At 34.8% G+C, this 27216-nt stretch overlaps 1 protein-coding gene and 1 long non-coding RNA gene across 9 annotated transcripts in view; one reads left to right on the top strand and one right to left on the bottom strand.

Annotated features, from left to right (window-relative positions):
• Positions 1–27216, bottom strand: part of FRYL (FRY like transcription coactivator) — a 226746-nt gene that overhangs the window by 146692 nt on the left and 52838 nt on the right. For 7 of the 8 annotated variants that reach the window (XM_072944291.1, XM_072944305.1, XM_072944308.1 and 4 more), the window contains one exon: positions 23483–23615. The gene's annotated coding sequence lies outside the window, so the exon portion shown is untranslated. Of the gene's footprint in view, positions 1–21466; positions 21517–23482; positions 23616–27216 lie in introns of all 8 variants that reach the window. The other variant, XM_072944315.1, reaches the window with a different exon arrangement.
• On the top strand, positions 593–25476 carry LOC140687443 (uncharacterized). The gene is made up of 4 exons (XR_012061778.1): positions 593–1068; positions 5754–5824; positions 14824–14897; positions 25175–25476. It is a non-coding gene; the product is annotated as an uncharacterized lncRNA (long non-coding RNA).

Here is a 27216-nt window from a genome sequence, read left to right as displayed (position 1 = left end):
TTTTTTTTCTTTCTAAAGGCTATTAATAGTTTTTCTCATTTTCCCCAAGAAATTCACTAAATAGAATATATTAAAATGTTAATTTTTTTTTAATCACTACGGTACTGTATTATGCATTCCTACTTCAGGAATTGTTCCCCTGAGAGACATCACTAGTAGAATAATGATTACAGAAGAGAGTTTGTATATTTATCCTCCTACCTTCTTTCCTATTAATTATCCAGTCCAACCAAAATTACTTTCTAAGATTTCTCTTTAGTTGCCTACACATTTACCAGAAGTTAACTAAGCATTCAGTGTAAAAAGAAGAACAAAACCACAATCAATCTATGTCCTCCAGGAGCTTACATTCAAGTAGCAGTGAAAGACATGAACAGCGTGGTAAGTGTAATGACAGAACAGATGAAGCATTTACTATCTGGCTGACTTAAGAAAGGATCAGTCTTCAAACATGAATAAGAACTTGCAGACCAAGTGGTAAGGTGCTGGAGTGCATTCTAGGCAAAGGTGGCTGCAAATATGAAGGCACAGCGTGCTCCAGGAAGTGGGTAAATACAGCCAGACAGGAGACCAATGAAATGAGCAGGGCTAGAAGACAGAAGGCTTTGTGACATGGGTTGGGTGGGAAGACTGTGGAGGAAGGAGGGGAGAGACTCTAGGAGCAGACATTTAAAAGGAACCCTTGGCAGCAACATGGAGGATGCAGAGAGAACAAAAAGGAAGCTGGGGCAATAATCCAGGTGATAAAGAAGACAGAGGCCTGAACTAAGGCAGGTTAAGTGGCTATAGCAACAGAAGGCAGGAGAGACTGAGGACCTTTTAGAAGGCAGAATGACAGGTCTTGGTGAATAACTGAAAGGAGTGAGGGAGGGGTGTTGACTCACCCCTGGTTTATGGCTCAGGGAGACCGTGGATGGCTGTACTGCCTACCACTGTGCAGAACATCCTATCATTCAAAACTAAACTCCAGTAAACTCCCTTTCTGCTAAGTCTTCTCCGTCCCCTGTGGGTCGGTATGATTCCTCCAACCCTGCACTCCTTGTTCCTGTCGTGCATAACAGATATTTGGTAAGTCATAATACATATGCAACATCTTCATTTAACTTCCTTTCTGTGAACTTTTCATGTATATGTACTCTCTCTGATTAAACAAGAAGTTCCTTATGATCAAACATCACATCTATTTGTTACAGAGCAGTATATGCTCAATAAACACTGACTGATTCAAGTGTTGGTATTATGAAAACATCCCTAGGAAGAGTCAGATAACTACTGTCCTTCTCCAGCATCTTAAAAATCTTCTAGTCCTCTCTCTCTTTTTAAATACAATAGGGCTAAGGGAGGACCAAAAAAAGACATCCACAGATGCTGATGAAATAACATTCTCCCACTTTCCAGAGCTAGGGCAGACATGTTTAGGGTCTTATTGAATAGTTAAGACTTGTCATTTCTTTTCCATATTACCTTACTGCTTTACAACTGTAAAAACACCTTCAAGAGATTTGTACTATGAATGCCCAAGGGCAATGGGATGCCGACAAACTGAATCACTATATTACTAACAGCTAACAACAAAGGCTTTACAAACATCTGTTTTTGGTTCCCTCTTGGATTCATGGAATATGACTGCATGAGATTTGGCTGTGGCTGGTTACAGGGTTCAGGCAATGACATGTAGAACTGCTGAAATGGTCACAAAACAAAATCACCAGCTAGTTCCCAAGTATCTAAGCAAACTAGGTTTTTACAGGCCAAACTGCTGTGATATAATCGAATACACTGTTCCTCTATAAGAACCCATTTATAGCTTCATTCTCACTATAAAACTGTCTTACTATTTTTAAAAAAGTACATGGTGAGGATAGGGAAGAAGGGAGAGGGAAAGAGAGAGGGGAAAAAATAATTAGAAACCAGAGTCTAGTTTATTTTAGTAAAAATGTATTCTATAGTACCCTTTTAAGTAGTAAAAGTATTTAATTTAAATTAGTCAGTAATTATAATTCTCTCAATATTTTAACTGTGTATATTCACTCAGAAACTTTCCTCATACTAAGATAATTTTCTGCCATCTGGCACAACAATATCTCCATATGGAAGCATTACTTACAGATCAAAAATAAAAGAAATACAGAGATTGTAAATGCAGTATACTTGGCACAATACAAATCTCCTCAAATTATATCCTGTAAGGTTTTATCTTAAGAGGTCCCCCCATATCAACACTTGCTCTTTTATGTTATTTGATTACAAAACAAGACTACACTAAATATTTTGGTTAGAGAGTTAACTGGAAAAAAAATAAATTTAGTCTCATATTTTATTCATTAGTTCACTCAGACACCGGCAGCACAGTTGGGAGTAAGAACTACTGGGTTCTAATTCCAGTTCTTTACCACCATATGACCTTGGAAAAGTCATAGTTTTTCTACACTTCAGTTTTCTTGGGGCAAAACACACTTCGTAGCAGAATCTTTGCTTGCTTACTTCATTAGTTTGGTATCATTTTATTAACATAATTTTTAGCAAAAAAAAAAAAAAGAAGAAGAAGAAAGAAAGAAAGAAAAGAAAAACAGACTTTAGTGATAAATAATTTCCAGAAGTGCTTTGAGATCTTCAGAGAAAAGTGTCATTGGAAATTACTGGAAAGACTGAACAAAATCACTATGAGAAAAGGAGTTAAAATAAGAGCTCAGTGGCATTAGTTGTATTGACTTACCTGAACTTTGAAATACAAATATACCTCCCTGAATGTTTTTTATCAGAAATTTTACTACATATAAAAATTACTCAATGTAACTTCAATTACAGGACTAAGGGAAAGGTACGATCATTGTATTATGTCTGATGCCTTAAGATAGCTGATGTTGCTTCAAACAAATATTTTGTGCTAACAGAACCATGGAATAGTACTGGTATCCGATAACCCTGCAGACAGAGAGCAGAGTCGATTTGTCATCTTGTTCCCCCATTTTTGACCAGTGGAGAGAAACTTTGCCAGAATAACACAAATTAACAAGAAAAACCAAAGCTGCTCAAAGAACATTTAACTACCAATATTACAACTGCCCAGAGTGTGCATGTTTAGATTTTCCATCTATCTTGCTGATCACCGTTTGAGAAAATATTCTTTATGTTATTTTCAACAGCTTTAATTCTATTTGGATTGGTCTAAGGAATTATTAGCATGCAAGGAATGGCAATGATCATACCTCAGCATTTCTCCTGTTAAGGCAAATATACTTACAGCTGCTGCTCCAGGACTTTAACAAAGACTTTATGCTAATTTCGAAAAACACAGAATCCTGTAGACTCAACATTGTGCCCCAACTGGCTGCAGCAGCAGCAGCTGTAGCAGCAGCAGCAGCGGCAGCGGCAGCGGCAGCGGCAACGGATGTGTTGATCTCTCTCTCTCCAAGCCGCTGTCCCTTCTCCTCTCACAGGCAGCGGAGTTTTGGCCCACAGTGCCTCGGCTTCATTACCATGCAGTCTCGCAGTGACGCACAACTATAGTGGAAACGCTGCTGAATGCAGATGAACTATCCAGTCGAATGAAAGCTTACAAGTTCATCGCGAGTGCCCTGAAGGACACCCTCACCTTTCTTTCTGTGGATATACACGTGGCCGCAATGCTCCTCTCTGTTTATGCCCCTGTTATCAGTTTGGATGAGCTGTGTCCCCAGCTGCTTTCAGGGTAGTCACTACTGCTGGTAAACAGGCAAGGGTAGAGCTCTGCCCTTGGATGCCAACTTTTCTCACTAGCTGAGAGCCTTAGAGATAAAAAATGAATTCAGATCTAACATAAGATCTTTAAGTCTCTTCCTGTAATAGCTGACCTTCCTCCTTGCCCCCCAAAATCGGTGGTTATTTATCTTACTCCAATATCAGTTTTCATTAAGTGATTTGAGTAGTAAATTCTCTCCACTCCCCTACACATACGCAGGCAGCAAGCAGTGACTTTCTCAGCATGCTTTGATGATGCAGAGTCCACTGCCTCACTTAACCCACCGGAGAGAACGCCGGCTATCGGCATGAAAGGATGATGTAATGAACACCGTGCCTGAGCTGCGATCATCCCTCTAAAACTGCTCAGCTCAGGACAAAGTTTCCTCTTCTGCAGGCAACTTATTCAAAATAGAGAACTCCATTGTAATAATGGGATTATTTTAAAACATAGGGTCTACCATTCTTAATATAGTACATAATCCCCCTGAAAATCTTATAGTTAGAATATCAATGAATAGAGGGAAATCCTCTGGTCAAATAAAATGCACATTTTAAAAACTTTATTTTCTACAGAAGCTATTTTAAAATGGAAAACTGACACTATTAGAAGGCTGACTGCTCTTCAAAAGAGTAGAAAAATTCCACAATCAAACCTGACAAACAATACTTTGTTAATACTAGAAGAAAAATGTCTTGACCTCACAATTAGTTTACTGTGACTCTGAAGGTCAGTGGTGGGGGCGGGGGGGGGCATGTGTTTTTCCATAGGTGGCAATACATTTGTAGTGATTCATCTGTATTATTGTATCCTTTAAATACCACAAAGAATAAGTAAAATCAGTGATCAAAGCCATAATGGAATAGATTTATTCATAGCTAAATGGCTAGGCATTGTATTAAAAGCTAGGAGAATACCCTTCTATGCACAAGTATCATAGACTAAGGGAAAAAATAATCATATTCATTAAGACATATTCAGTGGCAACAGTATTTAATGAGAGTATTTAAATGAGAGTGTCATTTAAAGCTTGTATTTCTTCAGAGTAGTCCAAGAAATTTAGAATAAGATTGGGGCCATTCCCACTCCTGAACAGGTCCAAAATCTAAATTCAAACCACAGCTACAAAGGCTAACCACACAGAACTTCAGTACCACAATACTATTGTTTGGGCACACCTTCTTGATCAGTGACATCTCAGGATCAGACAAGAGCAAGTTTTCCCCTGCTCCAATGGCATAAAACTGCCTCAAGGGGTAGCCTGAATAAAGGATATTCCATGGTCCAAAAACAACATCTACTATACCCATTCTTGTACATTAACAATTTCTGTCAACAAACAAAAGGCTCTTGGTTATACACAAACTGGTTTAATTTTTGTTTTTAATTAAAGTATTCCCCAAAGTGATTTGACAATACCATCCTCTTTTCATCAAACAGCTGCTAACAGATTCATGGACTATGCTGATCTAGACCCAAACTACATCAGTAAACGCCAAGACTCAGAACCGAACCATGTCAGAAAGCAGACAAGTTAGGAGACATACACACAGATATCTTACCTTATTTTTGCTAAGCCTATTAGTCTCACACAAATCTTAAAAGCTACTTAATACTATTTGACTATACTATCCCACCAAAGTAATCAGGGTTCATTCTTAGTAAAACTGTATAAACAAGCAAAACTGTCATACAGAATGTCAGAGCAGGATAACTTTTTTAGGGGGTGGGGGTTAAATAGTAGGTGATTTTTTTCACAATCTTTAAAAAAAGGATTTTCTTCTGCTTAAGTTTTGTGTACATGGATCTAAAACAATAAATCAGAACTTGAAGTTATTTTATATATATATTATATTATATATTATATCTAGTCAATCTGTTACTATGTATATACAGCCAAAGCAAATCAACAGTTTCTCTGAAACACAGATGCATAAAAATTAATTTCAGGGCTTATTTTGGAAGTTCCACTTTACACTAGGACTTCCTTGTAGACAGAGGGTGAGTGAAAATGTGCACTTTACATTCACAGGGAGAATAATTCAACAGGCGCATGTGGGCAGACCCTGGGTTCTAACCTTTATTCTGAAGTGTGAAAAATAAGTAAGTAGTGTTAATTATTCCAACTGTTAATCACAACTTCAACAACATTAATGGAATAAGTATTTCCTTCCTAATCCTTCCCAAACATTCATTACCCAAATCGCTAAAGTATTAACCAGGAGAAATATGTATACGCTCAACAATCCTTTTAGAAGACTAGGGTAGAGTCCCAATGTATTCCAAATGCTTTCTCAATTCCTCAAGTACTAATCAAATTTTTAAATTACACAATAAGTAATACTCCTATCATTCTTCAACTGAGTTTTCTATCCTCAACCTATCAATCACGGAAACACACACACAGCCAAGAGCTTATTGCAAGCTTGACAAAAGACCAGTCAAAATGTCAGTCCTCTATTTTATTCTTCCTATAAATTCAGGATTTTCCAAGGTGTATCATACATACATATTTTTTTGTCTCATCACCATAAAAAGATAGCCTCAGAAATCATTTCTTGATGGCATATCCTTGGCAAAGCAGAAAAATCTATTTTGGATAATTTCCTTCAACAACTCCTCTCTGCCTTTTAGATTATGATATTAAAGAATGCTTTGTAAATGATAAGCTTTAGAACATTTAAAAGATACTCACAATTTCAATATTATCAGCCTTTGCTGAGGTCCCCTTGGCATGGGCCGGATACTGTAAAGCACTGGGTACAAAAGATGACCGTGCCAGTTCTTTTGTTCCCAAGGAAATTAGAAAGTAGGTGTCTTTCTTTTTTTTAATCAACCATTTGATGCTAAGCCCTTTTCACTGGCATTTTAATGATTCATGGAATTGGTTACTTGCTTCACATTTCTAAGCAGAAGGTAGATAAAGGTACATCCTAATAAACCAAAAGAACGTGTACTACGAAAAATTCTCAGTAAATCCTACAAAAATATTCCCATTTGGATTTAGAATCCAAACAAAATGTTCCTCAATAAATAATGAAATTTGGATTTAACTGAAAATATCATACATTTCCACAGAATTTAATGTTCCACCTACCCAAAAGGAAATAGACATCTTCAATTACCAACATTCTTAGGAAAAGTGCAAACATATGGATTATTTCTTATATTAACACCTTTTAAAATATCTCAGAGATAATTAAACTGGTATACAAAACAACCATAGTATGGAAAGAATAGAAACTTGGCAAGTTATTCTATGTAAAATGTCAAATATCCTATGGCTCCTAGAGCCTTCTAGAGCCCCCACAGATTTCAACCTCATTGAAAAGAGAAAAGACAGCTTTAGCTATGGAAGGAAAGATACTCTAAGGTCTAAATAATTAACATCACACAGGAAATGTAAAAAAGAAAAAACAAAAAAGGCTGTAAAAATCACTTCATATTTTGTTTTGAAACCTCATCAAACAATACAACAAAACATTAACAGTAAATACCTATAATTATATCAGTAGTTAATATTTACTTTTTAGTGCATTTGCTTCTACTTTCTTCTCTCTGTATTTCCCAAATTTTCCACAATGAATCTGTTTAAAAATTTTAAAACTTCATTAACAAAAAGAAAGCAGAGCTCCTTGGGAGAAATGGCTAATTCTAGGGCTAGAGCCTGGAACATCTTGTAAGGCCAGAAAATAGGAAAGGGCTCAAAACAAAATAATGTGGGTATGTCAAAGGGATATGGGAGCCAACTGAAAGAGCTGCCAAGAGACAAAGCTAACACTTTCAGCAACAAAATAAACAACATAGTTGGAATATACCCCAAAGTATAAAGTAAATATCCAAGAGTCTATACTTACATAAATAAAAGATGAAATAAATAAAGGAGAAAAGACAAATCTCACATTGTACAGAAGAGTTAACCTAACAGGCTTGACTGATATTCTCTGAAAGGCCTGCTTACAAAATTGGCCCTTGGCTAGCATCTAAGAACTTAAATTTTAAGACGGGCCCACCATTCCCAGAACTGATAAGACTGGCTCATTATGCCTAAATTATTGATACAAACAATATAGTTTATGCTGAACAACTGCTTCCTTCAGGGAGTCTAAAATTGGGTATGTGCCATGTAATCAGCCCCAATAAAAGTCCTGGGCACTGAGCTTTCCTGATTGGGAAGTCCACCTGTGGTGTTGCAGCTCAATTCTACGGAATCAGTTGCCAATTCTATGATGCTACTGGGAGATTCTCTAGAAGCCTGTGCCTGGGTCCCCTGGATTTTAGCCCATGCACCTTTTCATTTTGCTGACTTTGCTTAGTATCCTTTTGGTATAATAAATCATAGCTGTGAGTACAACTATATTCTGTGTTCTGTGAGTCCTTCCAGCAGGTCATTAAATCTGAGATGGTCTTGGGGACCTCTAACGCATGTTCATAAATTCCAAATAATTTATATAGATATGTCACCCTCAAGGAGGAGAATTACTCCCCAACCCTTAAAAGTGTGGGCTATACTTAGTGACTTCCTTCCAAAGGGTACAATCATCAGTGATAAAGTCAAGAGTACACATTCTTGATATGATATGATGGAGATGGCACTTTACCTCATGTTCTTCCCCCCCAAAACCCATAATCCTAGTCTAACCATGAAAAAACATCAAATAAACCTGAATTGAACAGTCTACAAAACACCTAACTAATACTCTTCAACATTATCAATGTCATCAAAAACAAAGAAAAGCTGAGAAACCCAGGCATTCTGTAGATACTCCAGAAGGGTCATGGCCTTACTAATGGGGCTAAAGGCTACTTTAAACCCTCCTTAACATAGCTTCAACAGATCCAAAACAAGCCTAAAAGTATTGAGCTATCTGCAAGTAACTGCCTTCCAGACAAAGAACAATACTCTTTAAAAGAATGTCACAAAATCCAGCTCTAAACAATGTCACATTTACAATGTCCAAATTATCTGTCAAGAAGTAGAAAATTATGTGTCAAGAGATAAAAAAATGAGGCCCATAAAATCAGTCAATAGAGATGATAAAGTTTGCATATGGACTTTTTAAAAAGCCATAACAAACAGCTTAAAGACTTAAAGGAAAAATAAACACAATGAGAAAATAGAAGATCTAAAAGTAGACTCAAAGAGAACTTTGAGAGATAAAATGTGCAATATCTAAAACAATAAATTGAATGGGTGAGACCAAGAGAAAGTTAGATTCTATGTAAGAAAAGATCAGTAAACTTGGAGAAATGGAAATAACTCTCCAAGGTGAAGCCCAGATAACAAAATAAGAGAAAAAAAAAAAAAAAGAACAAAGCCTCAGTGACTTTTGGAACAACATCAAATAGTCTAACATATGTGTAGTTGGAATTTCAGAGGAGTAAAGAGGAAACACTATTGAAGAAATCATGATAAAACACTTTCTAAAATTGATGAAGACTATAAACTTACAAAACCAAAACTCTCATCAAATTTCAAGCAAGAATAAATACACATACCAAAAACACATGCCAAGGTACACGATAAGCAAACTGCTGAAAACCAATGAAAAAGAAAATCTTTAAAGCAGTTAAAGAAACTGATAAATTACATACAGAGGAACAAAGATAAAAATGAACACAAATGTTTAATCTGAAAGTATACAAAGCAGAAGTTGGAATGGCATCACTGAAAAGCTGAAAGCATAAAACTAATGACCTACAATTCTATATTCAGTGAAAATATCTTGCAAAGATCAAGCAAAAACTTTTCTAAGACAGACAAGAACTGAAAGAATTTGTCACCAACAGATCTGCAAACAAAAAAATGTTGAAGTTCTTTAGGCAGAAATAAAATTATACAGGATGAAACCTGCATCCAACAATATTGTTGAAAACAAATGATGAAAAGTGTTAAAAATGGTACATTTGCAGATAAGGAGATAACTTTTTATTTCTCCTTTAAAAAATTTTTTTAATTAATGTTTTTAAATGGAGGTACTGAGGATTGAACCCAGAACCTTGTACATGCTAAGCATGTGCTCCACCACTGAGCTATTCTCTTCTCCCCTTAAATTTCTTTATGTTAATTGACTGCTTAAAGCAAATGTGGTTAACAACATACTATCAGGTTTATAATATATATAGAAATAAAATATTTGACTACAACAGCCCAAAGGATGGAGGGGAGAAAAAGAAGTCTAAGTTTCAAGTCTTACATTCTACATAAGATGTTATACTATTATTTGAAAGTAGACTGTACATTGAAATTCCTTTTGTAAGCCTCACAGCAACTAATTTTTTTAAAAAAGAGAGATAATAAGCCAAAAGTAGAATAAATTAGAATACTAAAAAATATACAGTTAATCCAGAAGAAGGCAAGGGAGGAGAGGAAAAAAGAAAACATAACAGATGGGACAAATAGGAAACAAAAGCAAAACAGATTTAAACCCAACCCTGTCACTAATTACATTAAATATAAATGATCTAAACACTGTGTGGAAGCATCATGCCAGGTGCTAAAAGGATAATTTAGTAAATAAAATAAATTTTTGTGCCCTTGGGAAGATTAGGATCCAATGGTGGAGACAGTGTGTGCTATGTGTGGGTATGTGTCCCCACATACACAGATCCAAATATAAAATAAATAGTTGTGATAAAGTTGCTATGAAGGCAATAAAGGGAAAACAGAGGAGGCCCTGCTGGGATAGCATGATCAGAGATGGCCACTCTGAGGGAAAGTATCAAATCTTAAATCTGTTCAGCAGTGGTACTTCTTCTGAAGAATGAATATGCTTAACTCCCAAAAGGAAAACAGATTAAAATTAAACTCTGGCTGACCCAGGTTAGAGCACCAGAGTCCTACCCACTTGCCTGAGGAGACTCTCACAGAATCCCTGAAATACCCATAGAGCTCCAAGAAATATTGAGGTCAATAATCGGATACTACAGATAAGTTCTGAGCAGGAACAAAGTCAGACAGACCAACCTGACAAGTTGGTTGGAGAAAGGGCTTGAGGGGAACACAGTGAAAGTCAGTGGGCTATCTAAATTGTGGAGGTGAGAGATAAGGACTAAAACGATAAATAGTATACATACTGAGAATAATTCAGAAAAGAGCAATAAAGATGGGAAGAAAAAGACAGATTCCATGTTTTCCCGGAATAGATACTTCTTGATATATTTGGTGACTGATAGTATTTTTTTAAAAAAAAGTAAAGCTGAAATACTCAAAAGTGACACCTAGGCTTAGGTGAATGGGTAGACAGCGGTACTAAATAGAGTAGCCAGGTGTAGGTCACATCAAGAAGGGTTTTGGCAACATAAGTCTAAAGGACAAAAGGGATGTCAGGAGAACACAGAGACGGAAGAGGAAAACAGTCTTCTCCATTTATGGAAGAGGGGTGGGTACTGAATTCATTATTTTCAAGTACATGCTAGCCAACAATAACTGCAAATTAATGAATTCAGCTGAAATGAAAAATAAAAGCAAACAAACAAAAAAGAACAATGATTCAAGTACAGCACTGTGAAAGAGCAAATGGAATAATCAAGTAAGTAATGAGGGGAATTTTGTTCCTGACACACAAGGACCAGAATTCCATCTAGATTTCTGGAGAGAAAGGTTTTGGGTCATGTCCAAATTAACTGCTTATTTTAAAAGTATAAATCAAGTTTCTAAATTAATGGTCATAGCTATAAAAGAGTCTCTAACAAAAATAAGTTTTATACAAATGTCATAGATTGGATTAATGCATCAGTATATTCACAAATTAGCAACATAAAACCAATGAAGAAACATGTTAACTGAGCTCAGTAATCTGGGGAGTGGTTACCTACGCAGCAATTATATTACTTGGGTATCCCATAAGATACCATTACTGTTACCTTCCTGACACAGGATAATTTATTAATAGCCAACTTATTCCTAGCTTTTGATTTAAGTTTTTTATATATTTCACACATAAAACAAAAAAATTGCTTCCTCTGCTTAAAATGAAGCAGTCTAGACCCTGTAATCATACTTCTTTCTCTGCCCTCACAAACCATACCAATTTGCTATCATTTGGCCCAGGGCTAAGATATTATTATTTCTTGAATGAAAAAAATCTATTTCTGAATATACTTAAAATTGATCCTTGAAATCTTAAGAACTCTAGACATCAGAAATTATTTTTAATTGCCTGTAATAATTTTTGAAGATACTGGTAATAAAAAACCAGATATAAATTTTCTATTCAAAAGGCTAGTTACTGGGGGGGAGGGTATAGCTCAAGTGGTAGAGTGCATGCTTAGTGTGCAAGAGGTTTTGGGTTCAATCCCCAGTAGCTCCAAATAAATAAATAAATAAATTTTAAAAACTGAATTACCTCCCCACCCTCTAAAAGGAAAAAAACAACTTAAAAAAATAGCAAATGATTTTTTTAAAATGGCTAGTTACTGGATATCTATTTTTACAACACACACAGTGTATACTCACTGCCCCAAAAGAAACTAGAAGTATGAATACTAAGATACTTTCATTGTCAATATATGGTATACAGATGTATTGAGAAGAAAAGAGTATATGTGTTACAATTGGTCCCTCCTACTGGGAAAGAATAGGTAAAATTCTATGAACCATGAATAAGGCTGAACATAAAATGTATTGTCCAAAGCAGAACTTTTCTGAGTATGAAAATAGGCACTAATTATTAACAACATGCCAGAATAGAGATGTCAACAATTAACTGTCCAAGGTCAATGGAGATCAATGGTCACCTTACCCATGAAGCACTATTGCAAAGTAAAGGCTCACTACTTCCTGCCAACACTTGTCTTTCTGAATTTTTCCTACATTGTCAGTAGCATAATAAGTTTTCAATCAATTAGAGGGTTTTATTGTTAGGGCCACCTTTTATATCACTCTTAGTTTTGAAACAAAGGGGTGAGTTGGCAAAGCTGTAATAAGGTATAAGAAGAAGAGTCAGAATGAGGAAAGGAAAAGAAGTGTCAAACTGCAGAGTCAACCACATATGAAGAAAATAATTACACTTAGGAAGGGGAGTAGCAGCAGTATGAGGAAGAAAGGATGAAGAGATTGTCCAGTGCAATTAAATGGGCAAGCTCAAAACACAGGAAAAGGTTTATGCGTGGTCAAGCTTATTCATTATGCACTATATTAACACTGATTTGGAAGAGCCTACCTGTATAAGCTTAGCATTCTTTAAAATATCTAAACCTGGTAAATCAGAACCTACTTCTTTATAAGATCCCCTAGGTCATTCTTAAGCACATTAAAGCTTAAGAAGAGCTACTTTAAATTATACTAATATAAAAACATCATTATCTTGCTTATGTCATTTTTAGCACACATCTATACTTGTTTAAAAATAGAGACTGGGAAAATTCAAATCCTAAGAACTAATAAAGATAATTTTTCTGCATTCCTTATGAAAAACTTTTCAGAGTTTTTTTTTTTAAAAGTTTCCACATCATGCAAACTAGAAATATATACCAGCTTATACAAAGTGTGTACTCTATCCATGTATATGGCAGTATGGGGTGACAGAAGTGGGTGGAAGGTACAGGTATAGCCAAGTGGACAATGAGTTCCATTGTGGAAAGGACCATAAAACAAAATGACTAATAAAAAGCAACGATTTCAGAACTCCACATCAGGATACTAAGGCCATAAAGGAAATGTGTTAAGCCAACAATTGTTATCTTTAAAGAATAAACCACCTGGCCTTTTTCAAACAGTCAGAGAATCACAGATTTTTTTTAACTGGAGAGCCTTAAAGATCACGTAGCATAATCCCTTAAACTTCAGATGAGACAATGGAAGCCCAGGGAGGACAAGTGATATAGTTGGATCCCAAATCAAATTAGTAAGTATTTACTGAACACCTACTACAGATAAAACACTACTCCAAGGAAATAAGTATAATAGTGGATCCCTTCTTCAAAGGTTCCATTCTCTATTTCCCAGGTAAATTATCTGCATGTAGCTCTCTGATGGTAGCAATAGCCTTTCCATATCCTAGCTTAGGGGCTGGAACACTTTGCCTCACAGGCCAAATCTGGTTCATCACCTGTTTTTGTAAATAGAGGTATACTGGGACATAGCCACACATATTCATTCACATTTCATCTGACTCTTTTTGCTCTATGAAGTCAGAGCTGAGTACTTGTGACAGAGATATATGGCCTGTAAATCCTAAAATATTTACTGTCTGGCCCTTTACAGAAAAAGTTTGCCAACCTCTCTTCTAGATTATCTTTCGCTTGCTTTGAAGGGTGTTTTTTTCCTCTCTCTCTCTTTTTTCATTTTCGAACTAATGGAAGGCAGGTTTTGCCTTAGGAACTACTGCCCACTGAGCAATGTGCTAGATGGTTTTGAAGGAAAAAGTCAGTGGGCTAAATATGGCAACTGACAGCAGCTCTCGGTAACAAGTAAAAACTTGCTCTAGAACATAAAGGACAAGAACCAAAAGACAGAAGACTAACACTCAACAAACATTTAATAACCGCTTACCGAGTTGCCTGCCACTGGGCTAAGCTCTGGGGTACCCACATTAATAAGACCAACTCAGTTCTCAAAGAACTCACTATCTGGTGAAAGAAAGAATCCTTGTGTATTAAATGTAATAATAGAGGCTGACAATGACAGAGAATAAGTAACTGAGGTTGGGGGTGAGGGAAACTATTCAACCCCAAGGACAGTCACACAGAGCCTTCTATCCCCCCTGCAGAGTTCCAGTTTCAGGAAGTAACCAGGATTGGAAGCTTATAACTATGTATAGTTGCCTCAACCCAAAGGCCACTATTTGTAGGTGGATGGAGTTAACCTTTGGACTGTACAGTTGCTTCCTGACTTCCTTTTATAGCACACTTTATTTTTGTTTAACCTTTCTGGTATAGTCTTTTAGTTACATTTTAAATTCACATTGAGCCTTAGTCATCTTAACCTATTTTACTGTGCATTTTTTAACCTCTGTTATTTTTTTAGAATCTTCTGATATTGATACTGGTTTTTTTTTTTAACATTTTTATGCATCTTTGTACACATTATTTCAATATTTTTGCCTAATATTTATTTATATTTTTCTTATCCCCCTTTTGTTTCAATTGCTTTATCTTAGACATAATACCTCCTTCCTTTTGCTTCTCTAAGTGAGAATAAAGAGGGATGATCATCAAAACAGTCAGCCACTAGGTAAGTATGGTAAGTGATAGTTTACAAACCCAGCCTCAGAGTAGAGGTGTGGCCTGAGGGCCCTGGTGTGCCTAGGACTTACCCTTTAGTTGATGAAACCTGGAGCGGTCAAAGAGGGTCCTGGGGTAGGGCAGGATGGCTAAAGCAGCCCAAGCACTTGGGGAAGGGATGTAGCAGGAGCTACAGATCAACAGATATGAGAAACCGAAATATTTTACCAGTATCACCAAACCAGTACAGACTGGATAAATAGCAGTTCTGTGATGAGGAAACAGCAGAGTGAGTGGGATAGAGAGGAAGCTATTCCAGGCCTCTTAAAAAGGGAGACAGATGCAACTTTATTTCAGTTAAGTTTCTTGCAAGTCCACTCTAAAAGCCATGCAAGAAGACCCTGACCCTAATTCTAGCCATACTTAACTGCCCCAGTTATTTAAAATATACAACCATGTAACTTAGGAGACAGTCTAAAATGACCCTTCTTAAGAAGTGTTAGGCTAACTTTAAGAACAGCCTAGAGAAACTATTAGAGAAGCAATACTGTTGCACTCACTTCTAAAAGCCTTTGTATCTGAATCACACAATCATTTGGCAATAGGTATTTGGAAAAGCACATACTGGGAAAAAGAAGGAAAGCCGGGGAGAAAGTGTTGCAACTCAAGCTCCCATGAACTGTCATGTAGCTATAAATCACATGCTAAAATGCTTTGGAATTAGACACAATGAAAGACCTAGGCCCAAATTCCTAGAATGTTTTCTATGATAGAACGCTCCAAAGACAAATTCTAAGTTAAATTCTACCTCCAAGTCAAAAATCCAAAAGTTTTTGAAAATAATAATAATCACCATGTATTGAACCATGTATGAATTTTATTGCCATTTTTGGTAGTCTTGAAAACAATGGTACAAAAAAGGTATCATTCAAATTGATAAGTGAGGTCAACTGGCCTAGAGAGGTTAAGTAACCTCTTCAAGGACACACAGCCAGCCACCAGTGGAGCTCAGGTCAGTTTGGAGAAAGGCCTCACTCCACTCCGTTCTCAATACTTCATTGCCTCTCACTCATCGTGCCTGTAGGTCTTCCCAATATTTTTCCTCTATCATGAAAATTCTTACAGACTCAGACAAGGCATGAATATAACAATCACCCATAAGGCTTCTCCTATATCCTCCCATGAGTTCAGCTTGAAAAGTACTCCAAAGGTTCTCTTAAGTAAGAGATCTTACTTGATTTCAGACACTATGAAAGCAAAGCCCAACACTTCCAAATCCCATTTGTATGAGCAAGAATTCCTGAACTCCTTCACATACTTACACAATGAGAACAAGGTCAAGCCACAAATTCCATAGCAGACGGATTATTATTTGGAGCTCAATTTCTTCCATGACATTGCCCTACCCAGCAAACTTTTAATTCCAAATGATTATTTTATCTCCTTTAGTCTGTAATCAGTATAAGCATCCGAAGTGACAGAAGAAAGCCTCATCTCAATTTTCTCCCAAGACCTTCTCTAAACTCCCTATTAATAGTCCAGTCTCTAAATACTTAAGTCATTCTTTACTCGATGCTCAACATCGCTAATTATTAGAGAAATGCAAATCAAAACTACAATGAGGTACCACCTCACACCAGTTAGAATGGTCATCATCAAAAAGTCTACAAATAACAAATGTTGGAGAGGGTGTAGAGATAAGGGAACCATCCTGCACTGTTGGTGGAAATGTAAATTGGTGCCGCCACTCTGGAAAACACTATGGAGATTCCTTAAAAAACTAAAAACAGAGTTGCCATATGATCCAGCAATCCCACTCCTGGGCATTTATCTGGAGAAAACTCTAATTCAAAAAAATACATGCACCCTAATGTTCACAGCAGCACTATTTACAACAACCAAGACATGGAAGCAACCTAAATGCCCATCAACAGATGACTGGATAAAGAAGATGTGATGTGTGTATGTGTGTATGTGTAAATATATATACAGTGAAATACCACTCAGCTATAGAAAGAATAAAATAATGTCATTTGCAGCAACATGGATGGACCTTAAGATTATCATATTAAGCGAAGTGAGTCAGAGAAGGACAAATATCACATATCACTTACATGTGGAATCTAAAAAAATGAGGCAAATGAACTTATTTGCAAAACAGAAACAGACTTACAGACATAGAAAATAAACTTATGGTTACCAAAGGGGAAAGGGGCTTGGGGAGGGATAAATTAGGGGTTTGGGATTAGCAGATACAAACTACTATATATGAAATAGATAATGACAAGGTCCTACCCTATAGCACAGGGAACTATACTCAATATCCCGTAATAAACTAATGGAAAAGCATATGATAAAGAACACATAATATATGTGTGTGTGTGTGTGTGTGTGTGTATCTCACTTTGTTGTACACCAGAAACTAATATAACATTGTAAATCAATTATACTTCAATTTAAAAAATAAATAACATGGACACACATACAAAATCATTCTCTACTCATCTCATTCCTTTCTAAAAAGCAACTAGCCTGCCCTGTTATTTCTCTACCCAATACGGGATGTATGTATCAAACAAAAATGAGCTGTTTTGGAGATACAAAATCCAACCACTGAGAGCAATGGTTCTGCAAAAATTAAACTGAAAAGATCATGTATTAAGGAAATCCAGTTAGTAATAGTTAGCATCCCCCACTTCCTCGCTAGTCAAATACAGATAGCAGCCTTTAAAACTCAATTAAAAGGCATTTGGAATTTTACATAACAAATGCTATGTTTTAGTTTGTCCCTAGTAGTGAATTGTGCTGAATATCTCAAGAGAGGTATACTAGTATACTATTTAAATGTTTATGTCCCATGGAGTCATTAACACTGGGTAATACAATGAAAACAGTATCTTAATGTGAGTCTTAATTGTTTTTGTAAAAATCATGTGAAACAGCAATTCACTTAATCAGCTCATCTAGCCAGTGTTATAAAAATAACTATATTCTTTTAACTAAAGAATTTTTGTTAAAGAAACCATAAGCATCTATAAATATTTCTGGAGCTAAAAGTAGCAGGAAAATTTATATATATTGCAAACTAACTTATTCTCAATTGATCCTCTCACAAAGTGTAATTATCAATCCATATCACAATCTTGTCTAACATCTCTTAGAAATAACTTTTAAATTTTTGAATTAATAATGAAAGAAGTTGGTAACAAGTATAAAGCTATGAGATTATATACCAGTTTTTCTCTAAAAGAATACTTCCTTCTTTTCATTATTGATATGAAATCTCTTCATACTCTTGATTTCTCATTAAATGAGCAAAACTATAATACCCCTTAGGAGAGCTGTGCCAGTTCTTTGTATGATTTCTGGATAAACTACTACATTATAACTATTCCAGAACCACCAGTAAACAGGAAGTAAAATTCATTCATGCTCAGTCGCAAGTAACCTATGTACAGACTGTTGAAAACCATGTGGGTTTTTTTCTTATGTAGACTACAAATTTAGTATCAAATCTTGAGATTCAAGAAAAGGGCCTCATCAGCAGATTGAAATTTAAGAAAACAAATCTCTCTACAGATATTCCCAAAGAAGTCCTTTAAGTTAATTTTAATAGTCATCCCCTAAAGTTAAATTTTATTTTTGAAGAGAAAAACTGAAGAGAGCTATTCCAGAGGACATAGCTGCTGAAATTTCAAACAACAGGTTCTTCAGTATTCTATGATTTTTCTTTATTTTGACTGTGATTGGTAAAAAGATATACAGTGTAGAAAATCCTTAATCATTAAACTGAGTGCTTATTTGCAAATTAATATAAGTTACAAAATCTTATTACACCTTATAACATATATGCTGTGTTAAAATGTGTAAGATAGTCAAAAAAAAAGAGTCATATTAAACTAATGGGCATAGCATATTATATTTAAACACCAGATCTGCTTATATATGCTGTGGTATAGTGAAGAAAACAATCAAATGATTCAAGACTGAAAGTTAAAGAAAGTAAATTTTTAGTAACAAATAACTGCATGTATTAATATATTCATATTTTTCACTTATGAATATATACACTGTTAAACACAAAATGAAACACTAAATGATTTAGAGATTTTTAACTGAAATTAAGAAGCACTAATCCATCAATGGCCTCATCTCCCTTCATCCATCCAAATAAGAGTATAAAAAATGACTTCTAATACTAGTATATTCTAGATATCAATATATATTTCTTTTTAAAACTTAAAAGTGCCTTCTCCTCTCTTTTACATAATTTTTTAAAACAGAAAGTATGGTTTCTCCTAAATATAACCCTATTCTTTAAACAGACAAGAAATCGTATTAGGGAGAATACAAAGAAACAGAGGTACTCACACGTAGCCCTGGGGAGCTTAAATTGAGAAGTTTTTGAAAGGTAACTTAACATTGTCTATCAAAATTTTAAGTGAACATAGAAATTTATACTAAGAAGCAATCACACAAAGGTATAAACTAATATATAAATGACTATATATTACATAATTATTTTAATAACTAAAGATTAAAGTCACTCTAAATATTCATCGAGAAGGGAGTGATTGAATAAATTATTACATCCAGACAATGGAATGCATTTTAAATAAGACAGAAAGATGTTTATGATGTGCTAAATGAAAAAGTATCAGATAGTAAGTCTCACTTTAAAATTCTATAAATAAAAATGTTTATGAACATATTAAGATATTCACAGAAATATATATCAGATTCAGAGGGTTTACAGAAAATCTCTTCTTTCTATTAAATATTAGATTAATTTATGTGAGCAGTTATATATTCCCCAAAATAAAAAAAATTCATTACAGAACATTTTAAAGTGCTTTAGTCAAAATTTTTAAACTTAGGCATTCTTCCATCTTCTTCCTAAAGGATTTTCTTTTCTTTTAACATTTGCTAGTTACTATATGCAAACCTAATTTTCCTCTGAACACATAATGAATATCACCTTTTCAAACTTTAAAAGACATTATATTCAACTTTGCAGGATTATATGAGATAAAGGTACTAGTACACAAAAATAATCATCATTACATTAAAAAATGTGACTTTCTTATATTTCACCCCATATATCCACTATCTTTAGAACAAAAGAATGGGACTTTTTTTAGTTTAAGTGATTTCTATGGTGATAGATAAAACTCACTATCTTATTTTTCACTTACATACCCTATAGGTTGCAGCAGTAACATTTTTTCCAATAAATATAACCCTTCATCATAAAAATATTTTCACCAAGATCACCAAACTGTTAACTTTTATTAATGTCTTTATCTTGATTTATAGCAATCCATATTTCTCCATCCAAACTCATAGCAAAAATTTTGATACTAAAACAATTTAGGCCAATTATATTTTTACTGTATTAAATATTTAAATATTTAAACTTGATTTTCAAAATAAAGATCTATGCTCACTAGAATTCATATTTGTAAAAATAATTTTAATTTCCTAAAATACTTTTTAAAGGATTGAAAATACATTTTACTTTACCTAGTTGTTGATGTTGGTGTTTGTCATAATGACTGTGATAGAAATTGATTCCACCTTCCTGGTCTACAGTCTTCTCTGATGAGAGCAAACTAAGACGTTTCATCTTCAGTAATCTTGGAAACCTTTCCTGAAAGCTGTCTCTAGTGTCCAAGACCACATCCCCCGAAAGAACGGGAGGAACAACTCTCTTCAAAAAATCCATTTTAAGGTTCTTCTACATTATTAGACCCATGAGCGCACAGGAAGGTGCTTGTACCAACTTCTTTGGTGGGAAGGTAAGGTACAACTATTCGTGTCAAACAGCAAAGAAACGTCATGTAGATTTAGGTGGTGCTAATCATGGGTCGACTGCCAGCTGTTTTGAAGCTGATTTTTAAGACATTTGCTGTTCATACTGATAACGAGCCAAACAGCTACAGACGGTGAAACTGTACTTCACGTATTCATACACATGTACATGTACAGTGGGTGTTAACAGCAATATGGAGACTATAAAATGTATCCATCTAGTTTCACATTTAGACTTTGAAAACCTACACTGTGATAATGCTAAAACAAATTTACTTTGGTCGGAGGTGTGTCTTACTTTTAAATACACTTAACAGCTTAAGTATGAAATAGTAACTTGTATTCAAAAGATAATTCCTATCATCTGAAAACTCAGTAACAGACCTCAGAAAGATCGAGTTTTATAAGACATGAAATGGAATAATTTAAAATATTCTGTATTATGAACAGCTCAATGTACTTTTAGATACACACACACACACAAAAACTCATTACAATCAATCATAAGTATTAACAGTAGCAATAGAAACCTTGGCATGAATTACCCCCTAAAACTGGTAATTTAAAATAAATTAATCTAAAAAAAAGTTGAAGAATTTAAAGTGTAAATATTTAATTCAGAAAACCCAGTAATTAGCCTTACATAGTTTATTTCCAAATAACTGAATATTCTACTAAATATTTTAAAGTAGCAAAAGTAGCTGATCCTACTGCCTTAATATAACCCAGAAGCATGACAAAATAGGCCAGTCAAAGATGCCCACATACCACTTTATGAGCTGAAATTAGTATCTTCTCTCCTTTCCTTTGCCTGCCCTCTGGTGGGGGTACAAAGTGACCAAGACAGAAATGGAAAAAACAAAATAAAGGAATGGATAAGGCATCAATTTTCCTAAGTAATCAAACTGATAACTTTGACAGATACACATTTTAATAATTTAAAAAATCTGATTCACTTAGTGAAACACAAACATAATCTCATTCTTCCAATACAAAAAGAAAGTGATTTACATATTTTAAAAGATGACGCACCTAATTGTCTATACAGACATCAGGGGAAACTGTTGTAATGTAAAAACAAGTAAATTCTGGTCTGAATTGCTGAGTTTTTAATCCTTATTCTTCTGCCACATTAATAAAGAAGTCAATTATTCTTTATTTCACTCATTTAAAAGAGGTTAACATGATGGTCCTCTACATGGAAAGCATTAATATGGTATGAAGATTCAGAGAAAATTTAGAGGATTTATTAATGCAAATTCTGTCTCAGGGAGTCCTACAGTAAAAAGGGGAAAAAACAAGAAAGTCAGGTAAAGGACTTACATTTTTTGCCCTAAAGCAGGTCTGCACCAATTAGGGAAAAACAAACAAACAAACAAAACATTGACTTTTAAAAAATCCTTCTCAGAAGCTAGATTCTCTCTTAACCCTGGAGCATAAAAGGATAAAAATTCATATCTGATCAACCAATTCTCTACACACAGAAAAAACAACAGGCTAGAACCATAATCTATATCCTTTAATAGCCTAGAAGTTATCACTGTGTCTTCCAGGGTTTCTGGTTTCTGTTTTTTCCATCTTAACTTCATTCATTCATTTTTTAAAAATCGAAGTATAACTGACTTACAACATTATATTAGTTTCAGGTGTACAACATAGTGAGTCAATGTTTTTATACATTATGAAAAGATCACCATGATGAGTCTAGTTACCACCTGTCACCATACAAAGTTGTTACAATATTATTGAGTATATTCTCTATGCTGTACATCACAACCTCATAACTTATTTATTTCATAACTGAAAGTCTGTACCTCTTAATCTCCCTCACCTATCTTACCCACACCCCATTCCCCGCCCTGACAAGCACCCGTTTGTTCCCTGTATCTATGAGTCTGTTCCTGTATGTGTGTTTCTTTGTTTTGTTTTTTAAATTCCACATATAAGTGAAATCATATGGTATTTGTCTTTCTCTGACTTACTTTACTTAGTATACTACCCTCTAGGTCTATGTTGTTTTATCCCTTTGTTTCCTATTTATGGATAAGATCTCGTGTTCTTTAAAACTTACGTGTGTGGCCTTCCTCAGGTCCCCCTGCAGGTCTTCCTTATCTGTGGAGCCCAGGAGCACAGTCCTACCACCTGCGTCACTGCTAATCTCACTGTTCTAAACTGCACTTTCAACTGGGGAAAGGAAGGGCGGGGATTAGGTGCTGTGGGAGAGACCACAAGATTTTTCTCAGATTTCCTTCATTCAACAAATACTCACTGAGCAGCTTCTTTCATGGCCTGTGCATGATACAAAAGCAGTAAAGATATACATCTACTCTCAAGAAACTTACTATTTATGAAGGGGAAAAAATCTCAACCACAAGACCCCCGTCTTGGTTGGCCAAGGCATTGCTGACCCTACATTACACTTCATTTCCTCTAATAACCCTCTTTTTATGGGTGTTGATCCCTAATAAACATCCTGGAAACCAAACTCCTTTACAGCATCTACTTGTGGAGGACTCACCCCGCAACATACAGCAAAGGGGAAAGCATGACATTCCAGTGACAAAGCTATCCATTACTAGCTGAATCTATGATGGGGAAATGCCATAAAGCCTTGTTTGCATGCTGATTCTAAGATCTTTGGTTGATTATTACAACCGTGAACTCCTGGTATAAATAGGATTAAGAAATTGTAACAGAGGCTGGTCACTCAAAGACAGCATTTAAAAATCTTTTTTAGTCCTCATGGTCACTATTTAGCCATTAGAATATTTATTTTAATCTTACCGTAGAATTTCAAGAGAATGATTTCTTGGTGGTAAGTTGTTTCATCTAATCCTGGCTATGGGACTCTTGAGTAGTTTTGAGAATTAAGCATTTAGGTGTTAATCATCCGAGATTCAAATAAATGACTTCAGCTCTGAAGAAAAACAAAATATGAGATTGACACATTAGATATGTTTTTAATAAGCACATCTGTGTGTGACTCATATCCACCTTTACTTCTGAATATATTATATTGCAGTGTCACGTGGTGCTACAGTTATCCTTTTTCAATTAATGTTGCATTACATTTTTCCTAAGTTTTTATTATGAACAATTTCAAACTAATGCAGAATTATTGAGACTAGTATAATGAATTCACCATTATTAACTCACAACAAATCATGTTGCATTCATATCTCCACCCACCCCCAGCCCCTATCCCACCACTCTGGCTTATTCTGAGGCAAATTCCAGGCATTAAGCCACTTCACCTACAGATAATTCTGCATGTATCTAAGACAAAAATTTCTTTTTTAAACATAAGGCAATATAATTATAATATCTACAATAAATTCATAATAATTTCTTCATAACATCAACTACCAATCAGTGCTCCAATTTCCCCAACTGTTTCTTAAGTGTTTTTTTTTAAATCAGTTTGTTCTAATCCAGATCTAAACAAAATCCATACAGGCAATTGTTGTTTGTCTCCTAAATCCCTTTTAATCTATAGCTTTTTCCCTTTCTCTCTTCTCTCCGCAGTGACAAGCAACGCTTTTACTAGCCAATGATTGAATGAATACATCAATACCTTAACTGTTCAATAATATATTGAATCCATTTGTATTTTATTCACTAAAATAATCAGATCTGCAAAGCAGTTCATGTATCCACTAGGCCTAACATTTATCCCATCTATGGACAATGTTTAGGATGCATATTTTTCAAAAACCTATGATAACGCCTTTGAGGCGTTATTGAGGTCATGGACTGTGAAGTACTATACCTTATATGTAATAATTGGATGGCTACTAAGAATGAAACAAATGACCATAGGGTCATTATCCTTTCTTTTTCCATATATAAGGCCTCACAGGTAATCAGGCACATTCGTGTTTTTATTACTACGAAAGGTCTGCACATTTTTCAACAGTTAAATAGTCACATTTTTAATTTGTGATTGAAATTCTAATCAACCACATTGTAAATTATAACTAGTTTCTTACTATTTTTTCTGTTTAATGAATTTAATCCCCAATCCAACAGAAAGAACTACTATCTGAAATATTAATTTTGTACTTAAACTTCTTAATTTGAAATTCCTTTAGCCAAGTCAGAAAAACACAATATTTCATTTATTCATAGGCATAATCAGCAAAATCATGACTGAAATCAAATCTTAAAGCCCCAAAACTGGTAAACATTAACAAAATGCGAATGAAGAAGCACCTGTTCATAATCAATATTATTCAAACTTAACGGAATTTTTGACTGCCCCACTAAATATTTCTGAATCTATTAACAACATGATATCTACAATTCTGCCACAATTTTTGATACTTTATCTCAGGTTCGTGGAATCATTTCTCCCTCAACGAGTCTAAGGCTTATGTGACAAATGACCTACCATTTCTTGTAGATAGTGGGCAGGACACAGTCATTTACTGGTCTATATTTAATGAAACTTAAACTATTTTTCACTTTGTCTTCTAGGACAGATCACAAACCAAGTACTCCTGGAGGACAAAACAGTTTTAGAAATACTGCAAAAATTTCATCTAGGATTGATTTGTACCACCATGTCTAGGTCTTTTGTTTTAGTTCATTTTTAAATATTTTTTCTGTTCAGACACAGCAAGAGCCAATGCCATGCTTTTCGTATGCGTTTTCTCTTCCTGTGACCATGCTGTCAGAGCACTGTGGCATTTTAAGACTTCCCAATGTTTGTCCAGAATTTTCAGTACCTCTCCAGTAGAGATACAACTTCTGTATTTTCCACTTTCTCTTTTGATAAAATAAACAAACATAAGTCTTTAGTTACCCTGGAAAATATTTGGTATATACTTCTCTGGCTTTCTTTACAGGTTGTAATCAGGGATGAGTTTTTTTGCTTTTTGTTTTGTTTCGTTTAGACGTGGTTTGGGGTTTTTTTCCTGCACATCCACTACATTTTCGTCTTGTCTCCGTACAAATTATCTAACGTGGAACTCATTTTTATTTTCATTTCACTTGATTAACTTGAGAATATTTTCTCTCCAAGAAGAGTAATCTTTATTACTACTTTTATACTACTGCTTTTGAGATGGTCATGGTCAGAGAGGTTAGGTAACTGTGGTCATGGTATACAGATGACCATGGCTGTTGTTTCTTACTTTAAAAGAAAAAGGTCATAAAAACCAGTGACTTGAGGAGGTCAGTTGGCATTTGACAACACTGAAGAGAAGACTGTAAGTAGTCAAATAGCACAAGCTGTAAAGGGCCGAGGCTTTAAACCTGCAGCAAGACTAATGATGTGGAAGCTTCTATGTGTAATAAACAAAGAGAACAGTGGCCCTGCTATAGTACTTGAGAGGATTCTCAGATCAAATGAGGTCCTTCAGGGACAATCTTGCTTCATTTCAGTTTAGAAAGTAAAAGAGAAAGTTGAATGGTTGCTCAGATAACATATTAACCTCATTTCCTTTCTGAATAGAATTACTCGAATAATAAAGAACAGAAATGCCACAAATTTAATGTATCTTAATTATAGTAAGATACCTGACATATAAGTCTCTGATATACACTGATTCAGAAAATGATAATCTTGAGCAAATAGGGCAAACATTAAGAATAAATGAATCTCAGTGATGATCACTGTAAGTATTCTCAATACCTCTAGGCTTGGAATACTTCATAATTCGAAAAAGAGGACAAGGAAGTTAGGGTGCCTAGCACAAGGCAGATTTGAATTCAACATAATTAAAAAAGAATAACTTAGTTATTATGTAATTAATTTAAAAGGTGCTTCATAAAGAAATGGAGTTCCTGCTCACCGAGTTTATAGGCAAAGATTGTTAGAAATGCTATAGGAAGGGTTACCCCACTAGGTAAAGGATTAGGCTGAATTACTTTCAAAGATTCCAACTTGCAACTCTGAATTTCACTTCAAAATGTATTTTGTACTTATACTGGAATGTGCTGTGACCTAAGATTCAATCATACTTTAAAGAAACCACATTGTAAGATATGAAATCTGTAAGGAAAAATTTCTGCCCTTATATTACAATCATTCTGGGAATATTGCAAGGCCTCTTAAAATGATTCAAAAGACAAAAATGATGCAAATGTTCTGACAGCCTTTTAGAGTAAGGATGCAATGGCTTTCAAATAAATTAGAATAACAATAGCTCCTATCTGTAGTGGCAAAATAAGTATGGAAAATATACAATGCAGTAACTTGTTAATCTACCAAAGATTATGTAAAATGAGAAAAATCTACTTGGCAGCAAATAATTATTCAAATATCTTTTCTGTCTGGCTGGCAAAAAAACATTAAAATGAAGAATTTACAGTTATCCCTTTAAGAAAGAAAAAATATATAAAATAAACACTGGTTCTATCACAGTTCAATTTTTAGAAATTCACTTTTTCTCTTATTTTAGAAATGAAATGTTTACAATTTTTAAAACCGACCTGCATTTTAATTTTCTGTCATTCTTTTTAACCTTCTACCAAATTTTAACTTTAAGGAGTATGGAAACTTATGCTGACTAACG

The sequence above is a fragment of the Vicugna pacos genome, chromosome 2 (assembly GCF_048564905.1).
Source record: "Vicugna pacos chromosome 2, VicPac4, whole genome shotgun sequence".
Lineage (NCBI taxonomy): Eukaryota > Metazoa > Chordata > Mammalia > Artiodactyla > Camelidae > Vicugna > Vicugna pacos.
Note: the sequence above shows the minus strand (reverse complement) of the source record. Positions and strands in the feature narration are given on the sequence as shown.